This window comes from Belonocnema kinseyi, chromosome 3 (genome assembly GCF_010883055.1).
Source record: "Belonocnema kinseyi isolate 2016_QV_RU_SX_M_011 chromosome 3, B_treatae_v1, whole genome shotgun sequence".
NCBI classification, from domain to species: Eukaryota; Metazoa; Arthropoda; class Insecta; order Hymenoptera; family Cynipidae; genus Belonocnema; species Belonocnema kinseyi.
The window spans coordinates 60445569-60454760 of NC_046659.1; the positions used below are offsets into that span (position 1 = coordinate 60445569).

Genomic DNA, 9192 nt, shown 5'->3' on the forward strand with positions numbered 1-9192 from the left:
CAAACTTCGCACTTTCGTAATAGAGACGCTCCAATTCCTCTTTCATTGTGGTATTCCAATTGATGCTCTCCCACGGTATTTCTGTCGAGGTGGTTGACTTCAAATAGCTAGCGCTAGCCAAAGCATCCTCAGCAGGCACAGTTGATGTTCCACTGCTTACCGTTTGTCGCAGATGTTTTTGCTGGCCAGCTGTTTGATAAATGAGATCTGCCTGACTATGTCGCAGCTCACCATCGCCACCGTCCCGCATGCTGTGGCCTCGAGAAGCGACAAGCGTTTCAAAATCTTTAATATATTCTCCATTTTTCATTTATGGGTTTTGGTGTTCTACTTAGTTCCTCTTCTCTTCGTTATCAGCCTATTTGGAGTGGGAAACCCTGTCAGTAGCAATGCTACCGCCAAAATTGCCGCCAAACTCATGAGAGGAGAGATCAAGCCCTACCGCGACATCAAGGCGGTAGGGCGTTTAAACTATTTCCCTTTCGAAGTTAGGCATGTCTCACTCGGTCGCGAAGAGTGTAATTTGAGGAACGGGGTTTAGATTTTTTAGATTGATCTAGAATTATCGTGTTACTTATGTGTCAAAATTTGTCAAGTGGGCCACTTTTTTTATGGTTTGTGATTTTTCTGCAGGAATGCGTGATAAGCTGGAGTTTTAGATAAATAAGATGACCCTAAAACATTTTTGCAAAATTTTCATTTTTTGAGTCGTTATTGTTATTTAACATTTTTAGCATTGTTCTCGTAATTAATTTTTTTCTTCCGATCGGTACAAACTATCGCCATAATTTTTTGCATGTTTCGTTAAATATGTTCATTCTATAAAATAAGAATAATTTTACCATTGTTGCATAAATATTGATGAAATTAGCAACAATTTTTATAAACAAATAGAATTCATTCTAACTTCTCAATTAATTTCAATGCTTTACTTGATTAATTGCGATAACTCGTTTAATTACGAAGATTTAGTTTAAAACAATTAGGGAACTCGCATATCATCAAAAGTTGTGCGTGTTTTCGTGTTGATGTTCCGCGCTCCATGCCGCGCGACGTACGATACATGAATTTCGCTGCGCGCTGCAGCGCGTCTGGGCCAGCAGCATCTTACACGTTTTATCGTGAATATCATACGTTCGCGGCATGGAGGGCGGCACGTCAACACGAAAACACACAAAAATTTTGATGATATACTAGTTCCCTCATTTTTTTTACCAAAATCCATGTAATTAAACGAGCTATTGTAATTAGTCAAGTAAAGCATTGAAATCAATTGAAAAGTTAGAAAGAATTGCATTTGTTTATAAAGATTGTTGCTAGTTTTATCAATATTTATGCAACAATAGTAAAATGATTTTTATGTTATAAAATGAACATATTTAACGAAACATGCACAAAATTATGGCGATAGTTTGTACCAATCGGAAGAAAAAAGTTAATTACGAGAACAATTCTAAAAAAGAAAAATAACAATAACGATTCAAAAAATGAAAATTTTGCAAAAATGTTTTAGGGCCATTTTATTCTTGTAAAACTCTAGCTTATCACGTATTCCCGAAGAAAAATCACAACCCTTAAGAAAAAAGTGGCTAACTTGACGAATTTTGACACTTATTTGAATAACACTTTCGTTCCGGATCTCTGCTCCGACCCAGGTTACTGGTCAATCTTTCTAGCAATCACACCCAGTGAAGAGCCGCACAAAGCCGTCATGCGAGGTTCCCGACTAGGGCCCATTAGTATCCAAGGTTTTTTGTTTCAGGCGTCATTCACTCTACTGACACTCTTTTTATTAACTATTTGTCGCCATACTTTTCTGTCCTGACATACTTCTCTAGCTTACTTCACGCCCAAGCATTTTTCCATGCAAGCTCTCGTGTTTCTCTGGCTTCTTTATATGTCTCTTCTAACTAAGGTTTCATTCACATATTATAGCCATTCTTTCCGTGGTCTGCCTCTGGGCATACTGCCATTTCCTTTACCTTGATACACTTGTTTCGTTAGTCGTTCATCTTTCGTTCTATCAAGATGTCTGATCCACCTTAACTGACTCCTTTCCCATGTGTCAACTCGTGTCTCTTCTACCCCACATTCTTTGAGGATTATCTCGTCAAAGAAATTTGTTGATTCTTAATATATAATTGTATATTAAATGAAATAATTTTTAATATCCTAACCAAGAAATCCTAATCGTTTGATATTCACATCATTGCCATTGATGATGATGAATGTTATTGTTTAATCATTATTTTCTCCTGGAACTTCAAAAATCGCTAAGACTTTATATGCTCTTTCAGTTTCCGTTGTCTTGTTTTTATGATTGATTGTCTTCTTTTTTATTCTTGAAGTATATAATTTACATATTCAGATTTAATTTATTGATTATTAATCGAAAAATAAGTAACTGTAATTTGTTCTCAATTAATGGAAAATAATAAATATGCAAGCCCGAATTCTTGATTAAAAATAATATGTTTACAGTCTCATCAGAGAAGGTATTAGATTTGTGTAAAATTTACACCCCCCCCCCCCCCCCCCCCCCCCCCCCGTTTTTTAAAGTGCCCACGTTTTGAGACCCCTTGAATCCAAAAAACAGTTCTTTAATAATGTCTTAGCATGGTAATTTTCGAAAGAATTGACATATTGGATTGGACTTTGGCATACTCTTTTAATGTCCTAAATGGAAGGTCAAGCTTTCGTTAGCCAGCTATTTTGGATACACATTGAAAAAGTTAGAGCGTTTTGAAAATGTCTGAGACCACTTTTTTAAGAATTGGAAAAACAAACCAAGAGACAAAAAAAATGAAAAGAAAAAACAAGGTTTTCCTTAATAAAGTACACTTTCGTGAGACAAGACGATATTACATCGTCCATAATCGTAACGATATTTTCTTGATCCAAGAAAATTGTTCTTGTTTCACGAACGTGTACTTTACTGAAGAAAACCGGATTTCTACATTCAAGTATAAGGTTTTCCTTAATCAAGTAAACTTTCGTGAGGCAAGAAAATTACATCCTCCATATTCATACCGAAATTTTCTTGATCCAAGGAAAATTTCGTTATCTCACAAAAGTTTACTTATTCGAGGAAAAAGAAATTTCTCCATTCGCGAGACAAGAAAAATATTCTTAGGTGAAGAAAATATTGCTTCGTCCATACATTCGGAGGTATGTTCCTTGATTCAATGCTAATTTTTCGCTTTCGGGTAAAAAAGTCAGATTTTCCTCCCACTGCATCGCTTATTTATTCAACCATCTGAAAAATAATCTTTACACTTTAGAACATCAAATTAAAATTCGGCCTACCACTTTAAAAAAAAATGCAAAAGGCTCTCAGCTTTGCGGGGGCTCCACCGCAAATAGCTACGCTTCTGACGAATTCGCATCTGTCAGCGGAGGTCCTGCTCCTACCTGACTTCACTTGAAAACGTCGGCAACGATAGGAGCGAGAGGACGCGTGTTCAGGTTTCTCGGACCCCAGTATTCTTTTTTTTAATTCTTCAACTTCTCTTCTGGTGTTATCGGTTCGTGACAATTAACAGTGCAATCCGTTCTCTCTAGTGCAACAAGTGAATACTATTTTTTTTTTAATTTTAATTTACAACTACAAAATATTACTTTATTTAAAATTTTTAACAAGTGTTAAATAATACAACGAATAAACAATCATCGTTTCTAAACTGCTTCCAACACAACGACGGTGACGAATGCAGAGCAATGGGTTTTAAACTTGGTATCATCGCTCTTCAGATGCGGAAGTGACGTCAAGATAGACTACATGAAATAACAGTATGTACTCCTATCGTAAATCTCTTAATTTATTCATTTTATAGAATAGAATTTTTATTCGATAATATTACTGATAATTCCGTAATACTAGCCGGTGACATTTTCATTAAATTTATTTTTGATTTTCTTGAGACGGTTCGCAGAAACAATCTTATAAATTGAAACATACTGGAATGTGACTAAGTAATCGCAAAAGATGAAACGCCGACTCATTTGTCACTGACCTCTTATTACATGCATTGAAACACGTGTTTATCAGAAATTTGTACCAAGTCCAGAGGTTTGAAAGCGTCTGCGTCGTCAAATTGGGAATTTACCAACTTTTTTGTTTGTTTGCAAATTAGTGCTCGGAATTTCTAATGATTGTGAAAGAAAACAAGACTTATGAAGAAAGACTTGATCATGTTATCCTTAATTTTGAAGGGGTCATCAATTTCTCGTTTTTGGGTCATTTTTACAAAGTGGCCCCATTTCACATATTTTCCGTAAAAAGGCTCTTGTTATTAAAATTATTGTGTAATTAATGTCCACTTTAAATTGAGTTGCTTTTTTGTAATAGTTGAAGCCGTCGTCAAACTTTTTCTGATGATCATCCATTTAGTTCTAATTGGAATTTTCTTAAATCTGAGGTAACATTTTGTTTCCTTTTTCTTTCTTTCTAAATTCTTTTTTGAGAATACACTCTTTTTTATGTTGTAAAATCTTTATTTCCAACTCTCAACAATTAAAGAGTACAGAAACATAATTTTAATTTTAAATTATTTTACATGTAAAAAAATGTATTTTCTTGAACTCTAAAAAATGTATCTGTAATCAAACATTTTTATACATCCGCTTGTCTGCTGAATATAGTTGCAGCTGATTCGTTCCAATTCATAGTTTTTACAACATCGCTCAACGTCAAGCAGAATTGACTTGAACCTTCGATCAATCAGCATTCACGTCATTTTTCCTCTCAAAATATGAAAAGATTTAACAGCTGGGAAATAAATATGGAAAATTTGATTGTTGATGGAAGAAAAATAACACCTAATAAAAAATGCGTAATTAAGCATTATCAACAGTTTTGCAAAGTACATATTCCTACAAAAGACTGTCATTAATGTTCATTGTGAATTAGATAACAAAATTAGGGAATTTCCGGAATACGAAAAATTGAAATTAGATTCTAAGCATGCAGCAAATCGTGATCTACTTATGCAATCCTTCAATGGTAATTGTGGAACTATTGAACTGTTTTTCCGATCACATAACAAAAAGTCTTACGTGAAAAACTCGGATCGTTTTAAAAAATCAAAGTGCAGATAAATACAGGAAAAATAAAATTGCAGTCTCATATTTATAAATCCATGAGCGAAAGATGATTTTCTATAGAAAGATAATTGAAAATATCTCTTTGGTTGGGTCAGATAGATAAATAATGAAGGAACAGAAAAAGTCAGGATTGAAAAATCTTATGTCTCGTTGCTTGCGGTTCAATTTTTTTTATTACTGGAATCACCTCTAAGAGAAAGCGTGATTTACTATTTAAGTAGGATGAGCGATCTAATACTTTCGCATGTGCATAGATCTTGTATATATATATTTTTTTTTTTTCACAATATAGCAAGATTTTCTTAACGGAGGTAAGGTATGTCTTGTGAATTAACAAGAGGATATAATTTACATACCTGGGACAATGTATAAAATAACAGTACTGTGATGATTCACTGCAGTTTCACACTTTCATCCCACTATGTATTAGAATCGACAAAATAAGTTATTGACACTCTTTAATTCTTAACTTCGTAACTATTATAGTAGACACGCTCTCTAATTTTAAGTAACTTAGAAGTATAAGGTGGCTAACCATGAGTCTCACATCAGTCACTAATTTCAGTGATTAACCAGTGAATTTGACTGATTATTGAGTGGGTTTTCGCTCTTGTTATTATGTCAACATTATGTTCAAGTCCTAAGATCATCATCTGTCTCTTCACATTATACATTTTTTTAATCTTTCCCTTTATTATTAGCGATTATCATTAACAACATTTATTTAAAGTGATTAAACCCTATTTGATTTTACAAACTACAAAGCATAGTACACTCTAAATTTGAATCAGTCATAAGTGACTGATTCACATTTAATTTTTACTTATTCAAATAGTGCCGTTTTGACGACTGACTTTTAAATTAAAATGACTTTTTGAATCATTGTTGGCTATTTTGACTTTATGGCTGTGAGAAATTCTAAATTATTTATCTACAGGTTTCGATTGAACGCATGAAATATGTATCAGGCTGAATCCTGACTTAAATCGTTTTTGAAAGTTTTCCGTCAACTCCTCGACATTTATTTATCTCTGTAAACAAAAATAGAAAAGTTTTTAATTACCTGTATAACTGTATATCTATACATTTGAACTGTATTTTCAATGTTGCATTTTTTAATAAATTTCTTACTTTAACAAATCGTATGATTTTTTTTTAATCTGAGAACATGGTGTCCCATTTCAAGTATTTTCCTCAACTCTGACGTGTGAAAAGAAAAAGCAGAATTAAATTTCCAAATAATTTTTTTAAACTTAAATATTTAGAATTTGTAATCAATATTCAAATTGTTATCCTTGTGGTTCCCTTTTCCGTCAAATTTGTCCTAGGTAGCATCCTCGACAAGATATGTAGGGTCTTCAAATTACATAAAAAATGTACCGAAATGTGCTAAAAGTACGTTGTATGAGGCAAATCATAAATAAATTCAGCTTAACAAATAAATATTTAAATTATTATTTCAAGGAATTTCTAAATATTTCACAGCATTTTAAAGGAATATGTACGGATTTTATAAGATTTCCCAGGCTTTCAGTAATTTTACGTTTTAAGTAGCGGAAGTGTTATGCTTACCTTTTTTGTTAAATTGTTGACAACCGTGAAATACTACCTGAAAAACAGTCCAATCACTGAAAAATAACTTTTCGAAGATAAACTTAAACTTTGCACAACGCAGAGAAATGTACACTATGATTCCAAATAAAGGGATTTAGATTCGGGCATCCTTTAATGAGTCATGAATTCTGAAACTAAACCTTTTGAAAGAGAGTATATTTGCTTGGCTGTGCCGCACAGATAAGAAAACTTACCTGTGCACAGGTATAGAAATGAGAAATGTCATTAGGTGCACGAAAAAAGTGCATTAATCTTTCCTGAATTATTTCTTCAGTCGGGGATAACAGCGAATCTTGAACAAATGTCATAAATATTGTATAAATTTCAGGATTTAATGTAAAACAAATGTATAATAACTCTTCAAGAGTTCTGAAAACTTCACATTGAACTCCGATTTAAAAATGTTTATAAAATATATGAAGAAATTCATGAAAACACGTTGAAAACTTTCGTAGAAATCACATTTGAGGTATTGAGAGTTCGTGATCACATAATTATAAGGTCTAGATACCTCAATTCTGTTAAGTGTATAGCAAAAGTCTCGAAAACATGATAAAAAATCTCATAAACATTCAATTCGAGGTATCGAGTGTTTGTAAAGTACTTCAATATAAGATCTATAGACCTCAGTTCTATTTCCCCGCGTCCCTCGTCCTCAGCCAAAGCTTTTGTTTAATGTTTAACATATTCCTCAATTTCCCTTTACGCTTTACAAGTTTTTAATGAATTCAAATTATTTTAAATGATTTTTAAACATTTCAAGAAATTTGAAAGAGTTCATGTATTATTTTTTAATTACAAAATATTTTCAAGTATTTAAAAGTATTTAATGTATTTCAAAATAATTGAACGGCAGTCCGAGAGATTTTTAGTGATTTTAAGTGATTTTAAGGGATTTTGTGCCATTTCAATGGATTTGATATGGTTTAAAAAGTGAGTGAAGGAATTTACAATCTTAGAAAGCATTTAAAATGATTTTTAAAAAAATCTAAAATAAAATCTAAAATCTAAAATAGTTAAAGTTTTTAAATATCTTGAAATCTTCAGGTAGAAATCCTTTGAATTCTAAAAAATTTCTTAATTTATATATTTTGATTTTTTCAAATCTTTTATGATATCTTAAAATATTTTTGAATTTAGTTTAAATCTGGTTTAATCACATAAAATATTCAATAATAATTTGTAATATTTCTAAAATCTAAAAGCTTAGTACATATATTATTATAAGCGTAGCAATATTTTTTATATAATGGTTCACAGAAATTTGCAGACGGTCGTGCACAGCTGTCGCTTATATTTCAGATTTTTTTTGTAATACTTCCAGCAAGGTTAGTCGAGAGGCTTTAGGCGTTAGGAATTAGGAATGCGAAACTTATAGGGTTTCGAACCCCAGGGCGAATAAATATTTTTATAGCGTGGGATATAGATTGTATTTTAGATTTTATAGGGCCATTTTACGTTTTTCTTAACCTGCCTTTTAATAGAGATGGCGTCACCTCGGCCTTTACATTTTATAGTACTTTGTTACACATTTCGTTGCATAGTTCAACTCAATGTAAAACAAAGACGATTTCAAATTTTATTAAACTCCCATCGTATCATCTACTATAGGATTAGTTCTATAAAATGTAATGGGTATTTTTTTCCGTGTGGCAACGTACTGTTGTTTGATGCAGACAAGGGCAACAGGTTGCCACCAGTGCAGAGGAAAACTGTAGTGAAAATTATTACATTAATTGCAAATGGGCGGGTTACAGAAATAGAAAAATTGTTTAGAAAATTTCAACCCATATATATCAAAAAGGTACCTTAAAGGTAATTTTAACTAAAACTTGGAAAATATTCCATAGCGGACAAACTTATGTAATTATCACGCGTTGATGAGAGTCTAAACTTCGACCTTGACCCTGACGGCCGTTTGAAGGTCACGGCCGCTCAGGTTGGGCAAGTGAGGTCAATTTTTAGCGTTAAAAAAAAACATTACCCAAGGGTTTTTGAGTTTGCTAAGGCTGAATCTATTTTTAATGAATGTGACTTGTTTTGACCTTGGGGATAGCCTTGATGACCTTCATGATTATTTCAAGGTCAAATTTTGTTTATAATGAAAAGTTTCATTTTGTCATCGGAAATTGAAATTGAAATAAAGGGAAATCGTACAATCAAATGTGTATATAGGTCAAAAGCCGAATTCGACGCTGAAGGTCACTTTAAGGTCATTTAAGCTTATACGAGGTCTGCTTACCTTTGAGGAGAGAAACTTTCAAATTTGTTTTGATACGATTACCCTTTATTTCCATTGCTGGTGACAAAATGTCCCGTTAAAAAAATGCCAATCCTTTAAAAAAAGTTTTGTTGTTAAATATTTTATTGCAACATTTGTCGTTTGTCCATCAGCTGAAATTGCTTATTTCTAATGTCTTTTTTCTTATTTAAACTTTACACATACAGTGTACTGAGCCTTCCCGTTTTTTAACT

At 32.6% G+C, this 9192-nt stretch overlaps 1 protein-coding gene across 1 annotated transcript in view; it reads left to right on the forward strand.

Moving 5' to 3' along the window:
• The first annotated feature begins 3445 nt into the window (after positions 1 to 3445).
• Positions 3446 to 9192, forward strand: part of LOC117169633 (sodium-independent sulfate anion transporter-like) — a 41357-nt gene continuing 35610 nt past the window's right edge. The window contains exon 1 of the mRNA XM_033356104.1: positions 3446 to 3789. The gene's annotated coding sequence lies outside the window, so the exon portion shown is untranslated. The remainder of the gene's footprint in view (positions 3790 to 9192) is intronic.